Here is a 17,292-nt window from a genome sequence, read left to right on the forward strand (position 1 = left end):
TGTAGAAAGGTTATGCCAAAGTTTTTCTATATATGGATTGCCAGATGTCATTACCCCAGACAATGGTACAAATGCTGAATTTCAAAGATTCGTGAGCCTAAATGGTATCAAGCATGTAAAGACAGCACCACATCCTCTGTCATCCAACTAACTGGCCGAGAGAGCCCTAAAAACTTTCAAAGTTGGGATGAAAAACTTATTGGAAGGGTCCTTTTAGACCAAACTTTCATGTTTCCTGTTTCACTATAGAATGATCGTCCCACACCAGTACAGGTTCAACACCTTCAGAATTACTGATAAAGCACTGCCTTTGCATAAGATTAAGCCTGGTACTTCTCAATTTGGAGGGGAAGGTAGAGAACAGTCAAGGGCATCAAAAAGTGTCTCATGATTTGCTTAGTTGAGACTGAGAATTTACTGTTGGTGAAACAGTATTTGTATGAAACTTCGGTAATGGATCGAGTTAGTTACCTGGTGTAATAGTTTCTGCAACCGAACTGTTGATGTACTATGTAGAAGTGAAGGGCCAGATCACACGAAAACATGTGGATCATTTGAGAAGAAGGGAGATACCACAACAAACCAATGTTCTACCTGTAACCATTGTAGAACCTGTGGGCCCCGTTATGATTGATCAACCAAGGATAGACATACCTGATGTCTCTGTCAGAGTGGATAACACTGAACTGCCTGTGCTTAAGGAGATGCCTGATGTTGCTGTGGCTCCAGACAATAAAGATTCAGTAAAAGATTCTAAAGTCATGGAGCTATGACGTTCCACCCCAATCAGGAACTCACCTGAGGGAGTGAACTTATAATTTCATAACCCGTGTATATATTTGTAATGTTATGAATGTAGTTGTTCTTGTAAATATAAATTGCAAAAATAAAAATTCAAGGGAGGGTAATGTCTGCAGCTTGTAAATCAGAAGTGTGTGGGATGACAGGGAATTGGGATGTGAGAAGGGGTATTAGGCATGACAAGAAGGTTAGATTCAAAGGTTTGAGCTACTTGCCAGCCAGGGCCTCAACAATAGACTTCCTAATAATGGCCAAAGCCATCTCCACATGTGGAGTTCGGACATGTAGGTGTGCCTATTAAGCTCCAGTTAGCTCCTGTTGCGTCCAGCTGTGTCCTGCAAGAGAGAAATAATTGACTGCTGTAAAATCTGTTTGGCTGATGTGGCTGTCATGGTTGAATAGCTAGCAGCATGTGTCAGCTGTGAGATGTTGGTGTGAGATTTGCACCAGTGCTAAGTGTGTAAGGGTGGGGTGTGAAGATACGGTGTCAGCCATGATTGGTAGAGATTGTTGGTAGGTGGATGATGAGGATATGATGCACTGAGTAGTGTCTGAGACTAGTCATGCAGTCGTGGGTTATGGCGCTTGAAGATTCACTCACTGACCTTGGCCGCTCACGTGAGCTCATTGAGCTTTTTGTGGCACTGCATTGAGATCCTTGGGGTTTGCCGCCTGACACGGAACTCCACAGCCATCTGCTCTAACTTTCTTCCAAATGTGTGTCTGAAGGGCCTCCTGATAAAGGATCTCTCCTCCTTTCCACATCTTCCACAAGTCTCCAGTTCAGCATTGGAATACCCAGGAACCTGTTCTCTCCCATGTTGGGCCACTCTACACTGTTTCCCAGATCAGTTTCGCTACCTGCACAACTGCCAATACCTGGTCCCAATCCACCTCCCCTCAAAGAGGTGCAGTCTAGCTTTAAGTAGGGTAGTTTTCAATGGTGCTAGTCTCTTTACCATTTGGGTCCCTTGCTGACGATTCCAGCCAAAAAACAGTGCAGTTAGCGCTGGCTGGAGCTGAAATCTTTGAAAGGAGCAGGCAGCATGAAGTTGGTATGTTGGCATCATGATCCCCATGTGTATTTCGGAGGCTTTCCAATTTAGTCCTTCTCTTAAAACGAAAAGACAGCCTGTGTGGAATTTATCGCAAAATCCCTAAAACAACCGCTTCGGACAAAATGAGTAAATTTAAACAATCCCTGATTAAAATCTGCCAAGATCATTGGAAATTATCAGGGACGTATCTGTGTGAAGCAAGACTTTGTGAGAATGTTTGGACATTAATAAGAGAGGCCTGTGCATTCCATAGTCTGGAACAAGCAGGCTGGAAGAGCAGGTAAAGATTACATGTGGTTTAATCTCTGAGGTAGTTGAGTGACTGCAAACAGATAACTGTCTATCTTTGGAGAGAGAAACAGAGTTAACATTACAGGTTGTGATGTTTTTTAGCAGTTCTCATATTAAATAATGGGTTAATAGTTATGGTAATGATATAATGATGTGTATCATGATGTAACAGTGACATCATGTGCAAGACACTAAGAGAAAATGGAATACAAGAGAGAGAGGTACTTATCTAGAAGTTTAGAATGTACTTTAATGTACATAAAGGAGTCTTTGAAGAAGCCTACCAGAGTTAGACCCAAGTCACTCATAAATAATGGGAAACCTTCCCAATCCAGAGCAGGCTCAAGTCACCTGAAGAGAGATCCAAATAGTATTTAAAGTGGAAACCAAACCACCAACCGCTGATGAAAGTTCACAGCCAGAAACGTTAACTCTGTTTCTCTCTGCACTGATGCTGTCAGACCTGCTGAGTCTTCCCAGCATTTTCTGATTTTATTTCAGATTTCCAGCATCTGCAGTATTTTGCTTTTGTCTATCTCCAATGTCTAGCGATGGTGGGTGATTGAACAAAATCTATCTTCCCCTATCTTTTATTTATGTTTCAGCCAGCAGGAACCGGATAAAATGAAGACATGGCGGCAGGTCTGACACTACAGCCGGAGAAGCTTGAAGAATCTTTACGTAGAAATAGGAAGTCCAAGAACAACATGAAGAAACTTTAAGAGTGTGACGGAGCTGATCATTTCCCTGACCTGTCACAAAGACCTGTGGGTTAAAAGTTGTAGGTATTGCTTGATGCTGTTTTTGTGCAAACTGTTTTAATGTTATGTTCATTGTTTAACTACTAAAGGTAATTTTGATTAACATAGTGAATAGGATGATTTTCTTTGGCTTTAGCTACTATTCACAAAACACTGGAACATCTGTAATCCAACATAAGTCTGGTTGAAAGGGATGTGATTTTTGTTCAGTTATGACCTGATTGCTGTAATTCAGTCTCTGTGTTAGCTAAAAATATTTGTTTTTATATTAATCCAGCCACCTAATAAAGCCTGTGAATTTAGCAGTGGAGATTACTAAGGCATGATTTTAAAATTGTTTCTCATGATGTTAATGCTGAGGAAAGGAACACTTCCTAATTTGGACACTGAGTGAAGTACTTCCCAGATCAATTAGCACACGTTGATGCAGAAGAAAGCTTTCTGTCCTCTAGTGCCTCAGCCTTGTTATGTCTGAATAACCATTCAAATTGGTGTGGTAATAACCAGCTGCTTTTATTTTCAAAGCCTCTAGAATATGCCAAAGAACAAATAAACAGTGCAAGAGAAGACATTGAAGTGTAATCACTACAATGTGCTTACTCCCACAAGGTGGACCATTTATTTTGCAGTTAACAATGTGCAAGCTCCACGCTTAACATCTCCAAAATTCAGCAGTGCAGTCTCTAGCCTTAATGAGTGGTTGCCAATTAGTGTCTGTTTTACACTATAAAAATGCACCAACACAGAACTCCACTGTATCTCAGTTGAATTCGTTTATATAAGTCTTTTATGGACACGTTCATTGCATTACTCAGAAGCTGGATTTAAACCCACTGATGAAAGGCCTGGATCTAAACTGAAGGTAAAATAAGGACCTCTTCGTGCCTCATGGTTAATTTGTGTTAATATCTTTGGATCTCTTAGCCATAGCGAACAATTTGCCTTGATTAACGTCGTTAGTGCCCTTTAGAAAATGTCCTCTCAAGGTCAACTCTTTCGTAAAAAAGCAAAACCCATTTTCATCAAAGCAAATGCACAAAACATGAGGGAGAAAATGAATTTGTGGTCTATTCGGTTCCTAACCAGCTCACTCTCTCCCACTACATGTATTACAAGGTACAGTCAATTAGATTTTCATCTTTCTAAAGGTGGCTCTTATACGACAGCTGAAAGCATGGGTGGCATTTCTATTTGGCAGATCCCATTAGCTCATCTTTCATGGCCACCATTCAAGTTCCATCAGCCCCTAGAAATTATCAATAGCCTATTTCATCTTTTTCCTTTAGCTCAAAAGCGTATACAAAGCATCAACAGAAGTCTCTGTCCTTAGCTGCTATCTAGGCTCTAATTTTAACTGGGGGCCATTTTTCAGTGGGTTTGGGGTGAGTTCAAAGCTCACCTGCAGGATGGCAAAAAAGGCTTGGGCCGTTTGAACTCCTGAGGCCTCAGTTCCATGCTGCAGGCTGACTCCTCAGCTGTCCTGGAATGGTAAACATGAGCACAAAGTGACTCAAATTCATGAAGTTGGTGTAATAAACTTAAGTGTACCAGATAGGTTTCTTGTTAGAAACAGTAAACTTTATATACAGAGCTCATGATGAAGCTACATGCTTGAACGAAGACCAAGGCTACAAAACTCCACCCCTGACTACCTACGCTTAGGGCTGATTTGTCTGTACAGTTACATGATCCCGATAGCAGTACGGAAGATTTTACTTACAATTACTGCATTCTTCCCCCTTTAATTTGGTTTTACCTCACTTAGTTACAAAAATATCTTAGCCCATATCATATACAATTATACAGTTCATGCAATTATAGATTTAGTTTTTGAGGAGGTTTTCTGATTCGGGTGGAATGATGCAACTCTACAACTTGAGATTCTTCCACTGAATCAACTTAACCATGAACTGCAGCATCAGGGACATCCTTAGACAATGCTAGTTCAGGGTTATTTACTCCAACAGAGACATCAGATATGTCTATTCTTTGTTGCTCTGGCATCTCAGGAATCAAAAGTTTGACTTCAATTTCAGGTGAAGTAACTGGTTGTTGGAGTGTCTCTCTACTTCTTAGGTGATCCATGTGTTTCCTAACAATCCTGTTTTCCGCTTCTACTTGGTGTGACAGAGGTCCTGTTTCAGAGACGATGGTACCAGGAACCCATCTAGGTCCAGCTGCAAAATTTCGCACAAAAACTGTCTCTCTCACATTAAATTTCCAATCTTTACTGTGAACATCATGATTCACTTTCTGACTGTTATGTTTCTTCTCCACCTTCCCCTCTAAGTTAGGGAATACTAGACTCAACTTTGTACGAAGGCAGCGTTTCATTAGCAATACAAGTGGTGTTGAACCTGTAGTTGCATGAGGAGTCGTGTGATAGTTGAGAAGAAATCTTGAAATTCATGTTCCTAACATTCCTCTGGAGAGTTTCTTCATTCCTGTTTTGAAAGTTTGTACTGCTCTTTCTGCTAAGCCATTGGATATGGTGCTGTTTTGACATGTTTAATCCCATTTAGGTTCATGAATCTCTGGAATTCCGTACTAGTGAAAGCAGTACCATTATCTGAAACAATGACTTCTGGTAGGCCATGTACACTAAAGCTTTCCTGCAGATTTGCAATAGCTGCATACAATGTCTAACTTCATACACACCCATTCACTTTGTGCATCCATGATCACTAAAGACATGGTACCTAAAAATGGACCAATATAGCCCATATGTAGTCTAAACCAGGGTTGACCAGGCCACTCCCAGGGATACAGTGGAACTGAAATGGGAAATGTCTGCTGTTGCTGACACTGGAATCAGTGCTTAACCATTTTTTCTATATCACAGTCCATACCTGGCCACCAGATATAAATTTGTGTGAGCATCTTCATTTTTGAAATGCCTGGGTGCGCACTATGAAGCTCTGTCAACAGTGGTTCTCTTTCTTGCGAAGGCACGACGACTCTTGCTCCCCACAACAAGATTCCATCTTGACAACTTAATTCAGATTTACCAGCATAGAATTCTTCAGAGACTTGTGCATTTGACCATCCTTGCAATACCTGTTCTCAGACTATTGGTAAAATTGGACCCCGGTTTATCCAATTCTTTATCTGCTTCACACAGACCTGTGAGAAGTCCAGGAAATTCAACACAAGTACAACTTCCTGAGATACTGGAGCATGTATAACGCTGACAAAGGGAGATGACTCAGGGCGGCTCATAAAAGTGTATTTGTATACCAACAAAATCAAAGCCCATCTTTAAGTACTAGCAGAGGCTATCTGTAGAATTGCCTTATCTTCACTAAACCAGCCCAACAGAGGCTTGTGATCTGACACCACGGTGAAGTGTTAACTATGCAAATATTGATGGAATCTTTTTGCTCCAAATATTACAGATAAGTCTTCTTTTTCAACTTATGAATACTCCTTCTCCACTGCAGAGAGTGTTCTGGAGACATATCCTATTGGCTTTTCAGATCCATCCTCCATCTTGTGGACAATACTATTCCCACTCCTTAGGGAGATGCATCACAAGCAAGTTTTAATTCCTTTGACTAGCAGACATAACGAGTATAAAAGCTACTTGATTTTTATGAAGGCTTCCTCTAGCTGTGCCTTCCAAAACCATCTGTGGTTCTTCTTCAATAGTAAGTGTAAAGGGGCTAACACTGTTGACAAGTTTGGCAAGAAACAACCATAATAATTTACCATGCCCAAAAGAGACTTGAGTTCAGTGACACTGGTAGGAAAGGGCACTTCCCTGATTTCCCTGACTTTCTCCTCTATTGGATGCAACCCTAGGCCATCATCTCAGTGAACCAAATACGTGACATCAGTTACTTGGAAAGTACATTTTTCTTTTTTCAAATGTACATCAGCTTCCAAATATCTCTTCAGAACCTTTTCTAACTTGGCCAAATGTTCTGCTTCCATTGATCCTGTGATGAGGACATCATTCAGGTACACTATAAGTCACAGAAGTCCTTGTAGTAAGCTTTCCATGGTTCTTTGGAAAATCGCACAGGCATATGACACATCAAAGGTAGGCTTGTATATTGATACAGACCCTAGTGCGTGTTTATGATGACACCCTCTAGCTGTGTTGTCCTGCTCTACCTGTTTGTATGCATGGCTCATGTCAGTTTAATGTAAAATCTTCCTCCTGCAAGTCTAGTGTACAATCTTCAATCCTTGGGATTGGATATTTGTCTAATTTTGCAGCCTTGTTCACGGTTAATTTGTTGTCTCCGCAAATGCGAATAGTTTGATCTGATTTCACCACAGGAACTGTGGGTGCTGCCTATTTTGAAAATTGGACTGACTGGATGATTCCTAACTTCTCCAAATGGCACAATTCTGCATTCACCTTCTCCTTTAGGGTGTAACGCAGAGGTCTGGTCTTGGAGAACCGGGGTGTTTCTTCATAACCCACATATATTTTACCTTGTAGACCTTTTATCTTTCCCAACTCAGGAATTCCTTCTGTTTTGACTTGAAAAATTTCTGACCAGTTGAGTTTAATTTCTTTCCACCAATCATGGCCCAGAAGGCTAGGTTCTTCACCCATTACAACAATTATTGGCAGCTGTGCTGCCTGTTGCTTGTATGATACAGGTACAGAGGTGATGCCTTTGACCTGTATTGCATCTCCAGTGTGCATTTTTAGCTGAGCTGTGGTTTGCTCCAGATTCAGTGACTATGTACCTTCTCTGAGGCATTTAAAGATGTGTTCTCCCACCACTGTGGTCAATGCTCCAGTGTCAGTCTCCATGACCAGAGGCTTCCCATTTACTTGAGGGGTAACGATGACTGGTTCAGTTTTACTGGCCTTCGGATCATGGAGGGAATAGATATCAGTATCAGCAGCTTCTGGCTCATCTATATTGTGTACTTCATTAAACTTGGCCTACTGTCTGAATGGCTGTCTTGATTCCACCCTGCTTTGCTCTATAACATACTCTTTTTGTGACAGTAGTGGCATTCTGCCTCTTTAAATCTGTAGGTTTCGGGAATGTGATTACCACCACATCGGTAACACTTTAATTTCTGAATTACTGGGGAGCTGTTTCCAGTATTTCTTTTTGGTTTTCCATTGGTAGGGACCATGTCCCTCTTTGTGATTGTCTCCCTGGTTTTCACACCATGCCCAGCAGTAGATTCCCGCCCTGACTGCAGAGCGATGCCATGTTGCACATTCTGCAAAGCCTGTGAGTCCCTCTCCGCACACTCCATTGCTAGCGCTATTTCCATGGTGCGCTTCAGATCAATACTAACTTCTGCAAGTAAACGGTGCTGAATGGCACCATCAGGTAGGCCACAAACCAATCGATCTCGCAATGTGTTGTTTAGAGTATCACCGAAGTCACGGTGCCCCGTTAACAGTTTTAACTTCGCTATGTATGTTGCGATCGACTCACTGGGGACCCTTACTCTAGAGCTGAACTTGAATCTTTGCTTGATCACCGATGGTTTAGGCTGAAAATGTGCCTTCACGAGATCTACTAGCTCGTTGAAGGATCTGGAATTTGGCAGGTTCGGACCATCAGACTATGGTTTAGGTTATACGTCTGGCTCCCACAGACACTTAGAAGAATTGCCTTCTGTTTCTCCTCCACCGTCATTTCGTTCACAACTCCATATACTGACTCCAGTCTTCTATAGATGAGTCATACGGGGTCAATTCTGCTGAAGGGTGGCATGACTGGTGAGTATACTTTTATATCTCCCCTTAAAAGTTGAATTACCCACACTCACGAAGCAAGGTGCAGCATCTGAGCTATTTATCCTCATTGCCAATTGTAATAAACTTGGAGTACTGGACAAGTTTCTTGTAAGAAACAGTAACCTTTACTTACAGAGCTTCTGTTGAAGCTACATGATTGTATGAAGACCAGGGCTAGAAAGCTCTGGCCCTAAGATTACCCACGCTTAGGGCTGATTTGTCTGTACAATCACATGATCCCCATAACAGTATGAAAAGTTTTACTTACAATTACTACACTTGGAGACCACAATCAGAGATGCAGGGGTGGGAGGGCCACAAGATTGTAATGGGGACGCCTAGGATTTCATTGTGGAGCCTGAAAAAGTGTCCCTGCTCCTCTAAGCCCCACAAGGATATGATTAAACTTAAAAATCCTTTTTTGGGCCTCTCAGCTGGCCCCAATCCACTCCTGTGCTGGTTTGGCCTAGCAAGAAACTCACTACCATTGCCTGCTTGTGCCTATGTTAAAAAAGACTCTGCTGGCTTTGGCCGGAGTCCCTTTCTGCCTTCTCAGAAGATCAGTGAAAATACACCCTGGCAGCTCCAGAGTAGAGCAACTTAGGTGATTTAAACTACCCACCCACACGGTTTCCATCAACCTGGTTAAATTTCACCCGCAAGTTACAGAGCCTAGATGATCTTGCAAGAGAAATCTGTGGTATAAAGGGTTAACAGAATGGATATGCTAACCTATGGGGCACATGATGCTGTAGCATTAATGTCAGGCAGTCATGTGTTAGGGTTTATAAGGAGCAGACAGTCAGCCCCGAGGGGAGATGTGCCTTCCCTGTAACTGAATCCGTGTGTACCGTAAATAGTGTAAACAAACTCGTTTTTAAGTAGATACCCACATAGTCCCACAGCTCTTCCTTGCTGGGAATCCTGGACCAGCACATTCTACAACAAAATCAACATCAATTCTCATGCTGTCAGGCCCATCAGATGTTTGAATCCTGCTATTATATCTGAAAAGACTCTTCTTATGCCTCTCGTACTCTTGGCCTAGATACAAAAAATTGCTTGTATGTTGCATTCACCCACCAACCTCTGTCTCCATTACAAAATGCCCTCTCCCTATTTGCCAGTACCTCAACAACCAATACTCCTCTGGGCCTGTTTCTCTCATTCAACTGAGCTGCAGTGTTTTTGAAGTCAAGGCACATTGTACAATCTCCTACGTAAATTCTTTTATCACCTCAAAGCTCTGGAGCTCCTTATTATCCTTAGACTAGCCACCCTCTAACAGTCCTCTTTTTGTCTTGCCATTCCCCAGTCAGCACTTCTGTTGAATCCAGTGCCCTCGGCTTGCTGGGGCTAAAGGACCAGGGTTGCACGCTTTGTTCAGGGGGTGACCGCGTCGCTATAGAGACAGAGAACATCAGGAAGTTGTTGTTACAATAAGCACCTGCTGTTTCTTTACAATCTAACTCTACAGCTATACTTATGTGTTCACGACATAAAAACTCTGTCTTCATTCCTCAGTGACTAACCCAAGACTCTCTCACACAGAGGTAGCCTGCAGTACTCTGCTATTGGACAATAAGATCATGAGATCTTACATTATAATACTTGTCTTAAAGGTACTTTACATCTCAAATAACTACATCCCTCCACCTTTAGTGAAAAATACATTTTACAATTTTTCAATATGTCAAGTTATTTACGCAGTTCAATTATTTACAGAGTCAGTCTCTCTGGGAGTTTGCTCAAGCATGCAGAATGTCTCAACTTTACAGCTTCTGAAGTTTGCTTTGGAGTCTCCCTCACTGAAGTCGTCTGAATTTCAGGTTCTACAACTGGTACCTATAAACTTGTTTCTTCGACTCTTTCAGGTACAGTCGACCCTTCAAATACATTTGCACTTGGTTGAGTTCCTTCAGCAGGAAATGTTGATTCAGCCTTGAGCACTGGTGGAATCACTTCTGGATATTTGGCGTCATATGTGATCCACATATCTTCTTATTATTCGATCTTCAACTCTCCCATGGTAGGAAGCACTTATTTCACTGAACGACCATGCTGATCCTTCTCTAAATTTTTTCACAAATACTTTCCTACATAAAATTTTCGGTGCTGACTGTGACAATCATGTCCCATTTTCTGATTTTCCTGCCTTCTTTCTACTTTCCTCCCCCAAGTTTGGTATAATTAGGCTCAGTCTCGAACAGAGACGGTGTTTCATTAACTGTTCAGCAGGTGTGACACCTGTTGTTGAATGAGGGCTGGTTCGATAGTGGAATAGAAATCATGCTAATTTCGTCACTATTGAATCTCTAGCCAATTTCTTTATACCAGATTTAAACATCTAAATTGCTCTTTCAGCATGTCCATTGGAAGAAGGATGGTATGGAGATGTTTTCACGTGAACTCATTAAGGCTTGTAAATCGGTTAAATTCAGTACTTGTGAATATTGTTCCATTATCTGTTACTAGCACTTCAGGTAATCCAATTATATTGATGCTTTGTCATAGCTTGTCCATAGATTGTGCAGAGATGTGGGTGACCTTACTTTGTATATATCCATCCATTTTGAATGCATGTTTATTATAAGGAGAAACATTCTTCCCATAAAAGGCCCCACATAATGTGTACACAGACCCCTGGTCTTTCTGGCCATTCCCAGGGCTGTAATGGGGCTGATGCAGGTAATTTTTGTACTTGTTGATGCCGCATACAACATTTTACTAGGTTTTCTATCTCTCCATCCATTCCCGGCCACCACATCTAGCTACACGCTATTGCCTTCCTTCTGGGATGTGCACTGTGAAGCTCAGATAACAATGGTTTTCATCCTTTTGGAGGAACAATGACACGAGCTCCTTACAATAAAATACCTTCCTGGCTGGTTATCTTGTATCTTCTCTGGAAAAACAGTTTCATTTCATCGGATTCTTGTGTTTTTGACTAACCAGAAAGAACATGATTTCTCACTTTGGGTAAGACTGGGTCTCTGTTCGTCCAGTCTTTAATTTGTTTAGCACATTTCGATGATGGCTCCAGGAAGGTTAATAACAAGATGTATTCATGAGGAAGTGAAACAACCTCATCTTTTATCTGCATGGGTAAACGACTGAGTGCATCTGCATTTGCAATTTGATTTCTGGTTCTATGAATAAAAATATACTCATACGTTGTCAGGATCAACACCCATCTTTGGATTCTTGACGAGGCTATAGGGGGTATAGTCCTGTCTTCACCGAATAGTCCTAATAATGGCTTGTGGTCTGTTATTATAGTAAAGTGAAGACCTTGCACATATTGATGAAACTTCTTAACACTGAAAATGATTGCCAGGCCTTCTTTTTCAAATTGTGAGTACTTTTTCCCTGCAGTACTGAGTGTTCTTGACACATATCCTACAGGTCATTCTGATCCATCATCCATTCGATGAGAAAGCACTGCTTCCACTCCACAAGCTGATGCATCACATGTTGATATCAACTCCTTCTTTGGATCAAAATGTGCTTGAAGTGTAGATGACTGTAATAACTTTTTAACTTTTGTGAAAGCTTTTTCTTGTGGTGTTTGCCATGACTATCTCTGATTTTTTCTTAAGCACACAACATAATGGTGCCAGTTCTGTTGATAGATTAGGCAAGAAGTGTCCATATTAATTAATCATCCCCAAAAATGATTTCAGTTCAGATGTATTCTTTGGTTCTGGGGCTTCTTTAATTGCTTTCACTTTTTCTTCCATTGGATGTAGGTCTTGTGAATCAACCTTGTGACCTAGGTAAGTTACCTCTTTAGCATGGAAGGTGCACTTTTCCTTTCTAAATCTCACTCCAACCTGCGTAAAACATTTCAGAACTTCCTCCAGGTTCACCAAATGTTCTTTTTCTGTGAGTCCAGTCATGAGAATGTCATCAAGGTAAACGACAACATGAGGCATTCCCTGTAACAATCTTTCCATGGTTCTTTGGAATATGGTGCAAGCAGAAGATACAGCAAATGGTAAATGGGTGTATTGATACAGTCCCTTATGAGTATTTATAGTGATAAACTTTCAGGATGCCTGCTCTAATTCCAATTGCTGGTAGGCATGACGCAAATCTAACTTCGTGTAAGCATTTCCACCTGCTAATTTAGTGTATAAATCTTCAATTTTAGGTATGGGGTGTCTATCCAATTTTGCAACTTGATTGACTGTTACTTTATAGCCCCCGCATATTTTAATGCTTCGGTCAGTTTTGAGAACAGGTACAACTGGAGTTGCCCACCCTGAAAATTGTACTGGTTGTATCACTCCCAGTTTTTCTAATCCGTTTAGTTCTTCTTCATTTTGGTTGAGGCTCCCTGCCGACCATGGAGGACGGCGCCATTTTGTGTTCCTCAGATGGCTTCTGAGTCTCACACTGCAACTTCCATTGCAAGAGCGATTTACAATGCCTTTGGAAAATCAAGATTTGCTTCTGCCAACAATCTCCTCTGGATCGCATTTTTGTTTGTACCGCACACCAACCAATCTCCACGTCATTGATTGAAGTCCCCAAACTAATTGTTTCAGACTCACTGCATAAGAAGCAGCTGTCTCCCCCACAGCTCTGATTCTTGAGTTGAATTTAAATCTTTGTATGGTCACTGATAGCTTGGGTTGATAATGATTCCTTACGAGGTTCACGAAATCATCAATGCTATTGGAGTCTGGGACACAGGGCGCAAACAGATTATGAATTAATCCGTATGTCTTACTCCCACAGATGGACTGAAGGATCACTTGCCTCCCCTCCTCCCCCGCAATGCTGTTAGCCTGGAAGAAGAATGTGAGGAGTTCAACATAGTGAGACCAGTCATCCGAGGTTGAATTGAATGGCTCTACTCTTCCAAATTGCAGTATCTCTTAGGGAATCAGTCTGACGCTCAGAAGGAAATTTTCTTTAACTTACAACTAGCATCCAAGGTGCGGCCCAATTTTGGTTCTTCTGGTTTCCTTTGTTTTTCTCTCTCACTTTTTACCTCATTTTTGACATGATTTTTTGTGCTTTTTCTCTTATCGCCAGTTTGTTGGATCCAGTACCCTTGGGTTTGTTGGGGCTAAATGACCCGAGTTGCACACTTTGTCCGTGGGGACTGCGTTGGTACAGAGACAGAGAGCATCAGGAGGCCATTGTTACAATAAATACCTGCTGTTTCTTTACAATCTAACTTTACAACTATACTTATGTATTCACAACATAAAAACTCTGACTAACCCAAGACTCTCTCACATAGAGGTAGCCCATGCTACTCTGCTATTGGACAATAAGATCATGTGAACTTACATTACAATACTTGTCTTAAAGGTACATTACGTTTCAAGTTACTACAACTTCCTGCTTTGCTCTGACCTCAGTCCTGCCCTTTCAGCCTCGGCAGTATCCTGCTCCGTGAGCTTTGACCCTTTCCCATGGTTTCCTAGCAGCAGGAAATGTTCATTGACCTTACCGATCCAATATTATGACTTAAAATATTGGCTGAACTTGTTGTTCTTCAGCTGTAATAAGTGCTGCATGGGAAAGCAAAGCCTCGACATTCTGACCCCTTCAACCTTTTGTAACTGAGCCAGGGTCTTCACCTCATTCTCCGACACTCTGCAAAATGATACCATCACTCTTTAAACCTGTGTGCTCATGCATTCTTTTCTCCAATCCGCGAACTCGGTCAACTGAAAATCCCCAGTTGGGGATTTCTAAACTACTGGAAATTCTAAACTACTCAGTTTTGAAAGATTGAGGGGTTTAAATTATGATTAAATATTATCACATTTCAATTCTGGGACCAACAGCTGAGGAATCAGCAAAGCACGCAATAAAATAAATAAAATTGGCAACAAGGCCCAAAGCTAATTGAGAAAAATAGTGCTTATGTGTGTTATGAAATGTGTTTTAGTACAGCTATGGGCCAGTTGCAGCATCCTTGCCTCTGGGGTTTAGAAGTTTGGAGGTTCAAGTCCCACTCCTGAGATTTGAGCACACCACCTAGGCTGACATTCCAGCACCATACTGAGGATGTAATACGCTGTTGGAGGTGCTGTCTTTTGGATGAAACATTAAACTGACGTGCCGTATGTACTTTTAGTTGAATGTTTCCATGTTCCTGACATCACAACAGTGAGTACACTTCAAAAAGTATTTCATTAGCTGTACAGGACATCTTGAGGTTATGGAAGATCTGATATATGCAAGTCTTTCTACTTGGCTCTTTTTCCAGTGTTGAATTTAAACCATCTGTCAAAGGTTTATTTTTGTTTTGCTTCTTGCTTTCTTTCCACAGATAATCACTTTTCTATTGTGTAAGGCACTCCTGCCTACAATCAAGCCCCTGTCTCACCCAAGTAATCACACTAAAACAAAGAGACAGGAACTTCCACAAATCCATTCAGGTGGCTAAAGCATGGTGAGGCTGGTCTTCCCTCTGTTAGCTGGACTCCTGAATTGCAGGGCCATGGTCATCTTGAGCAAGTGACTTACACCTACTGATGGGAAATAGATGCGCCTGCCCCTTCCTGGCTCTTCTTCCAATGGGAATTGAGTCTTGCAAGATTGATTAGAATTTACCAAGGTTCCAGTGTGAGCTCAGTATTGACGCCATGGCACATGGCAGCTGCAGGACACTGGGCTGCTGAACCGAACCCCTTGGATAGCCTTCCCTAAAAGGACCCCCAGAATTCTGCTGGAACATAAGGGCAATGGACACAAGATGTCTTTGCCTTTTACCTGTCTGAAATCTCCACCTTAACCTTTATGTGGCTGAGCACCTTTGGTTCTGGGTTCCTTAACTAATTCCATCACCAACTGCCACCTCTCCAACTATAACATGCCAGAATTCGACACCCCCCCACGCCCCCTCTCTTGAGGCCAAAGTGCATAATGTGTGAATTAGAAAAATTTCATTTTATTCATTGAGAATCATGTGATCTATTAAAGCTTAATTGTAAGTCAGTTATTCAAATCCTCACTTCATAGTTGAGTGTCTCCGTGTCTCTGTTATGTGAAAGGTATTGGGCCATACAAGCCAGAAGGATCCCAGCTTGGCCATCAGCCTTTGTCAAGTTTGCTGATTTCAGCTGGGGGAGAGAGGGAATTCCAATCGCAATGTGACCTTGCCAGGCAAGGACTCGATTGGACTCCATTGTACTATGCCCCTTCTCCCAGCAAGTCAAGTTGGCTGCCAGAGTGTACTGCTGAGCCAACATGTACTCTGCAGCGAGGTACTAAATTGTATCTGGTTCCAGTGGAGCTATGCCTGGTAATTTGTCAATATCACATGACTGCAAGGGGAGAAAATGGAATTTTAAAATGTTAAGGATTCCCAATCAATGGTGTCTTTTGCACCTTAAACAGAACTTAGTATTGAAAGTTTTTTGCAGTGGTGAAATAATGTCGGAAAATGAACCAATACCCCAAAACATTAGGAGTTACATCAATGTGATTCATGTTAATAGCAGAGATTTCCTGAGTATCAGCTGGCATTTAAATACCCGTAATGCCAATCGGAAAATCTGGTCTCATGCATCCAACTGTGAGTAAAGCAATCAGTCCGAACTCTAATGACAGCAGCAGCAGCCTCACAAATGGTATGGAGATTGACTGTCTGCTGCTTCATTGAGATGAATTGTGTGTTGCAGTCCAATATGCCTGAGTGTCTCAGTGCACTCTACTGACTGACAATGCAGCATGGATAATTACACCCCACTTTATCACTGGAGTGTTTGAAAAATGAGAGAATGAAATGCTGAATCTGGCACAAGAAGTTCAATTACATCTGTCAGCTCTCTCAGGTGGATGTAAAATATCCCATGACAATATTAGAAGAAGATCAGGACATTTTCCTGGTGTCATGGCAATATTTATCCCTCAAGCAACACATTCAGACATCTCAAGGTCATTAGGAAAACTGTAGGTGAATCAATCCTTCTCTTCTCTTTTCTCTTCTCTTTTCTTCTCTTCTCCTCCCCACTCTTCCCTTCCCTTCTCTTCTCTTCTCTTTCCCTCCTTTTCTCTCCCATTCCCTTCCTTTCACTCATTCTTTTTTCTCTCTCTTCTTTTCCTCTTCCCTCTCTTTTTCCTTCTCCCTCTTTTTCCTTCTCTCTCCTTTTTTCCTTCTCCTTTTTCTTTTCTTTTTCATTCTTTCCATTCTTCTTTCTGCCCATTGGTTGGAGCAGACTCTGTGATTTGCCGTAGTCAAGCTAACACGCAGGAGATTGAGGAGAGCATAAATGACTTCAAGTGCACAGTTGAGCAGCAGCTTCTGATGCGACTAGATTATACTGTCCACGCTTGAATGTCATTCAGTGTATTTCTATTAATTTCTTTCAGAGCATTGATCTGCTTTGTGCTGAGACTTTGAAAGTTAAGCTTTTCATTTGTGAAGGAGCTGCATAGGCTATTTTCTTCCTGTCAGCTTCCATTTTCATAAAATGTCTTTCCTTGCCTTCAGCAATTTGCAATAACCTCCTCTAGTTAAACGACTTACACCATCTTGTCTCCTCACTGCTCTCCTTTTATAATGGGGCTGGGCAGAGAGCTTGCTTGGCGATTGGGGGCAGTGGGGAGAAGAGTTCCCCGAGCGTCCTGCTGAAATTAACAGCCGGGCATGTTTGAAATGCTTTCAGCTGGCTTCCTGGCCGATGCCAAT

The sequence above is a fragment of the Carcharodon carcharias genome, chromosome 15, assembly GCF_017639515.1.
Source record: "Carcharodon carcharias isolate sCarCar2 chromosome 15, sCarCar2.pri, whole genome shotgun sequence".
In the NCBI taxonomy this organism is placed as follows: Eukaryota; Metazoa; Chordata; class Chondrichthyes; order Lamniformes; family Lamnidae; genus Carcharodon; species Carcharodon carcharias.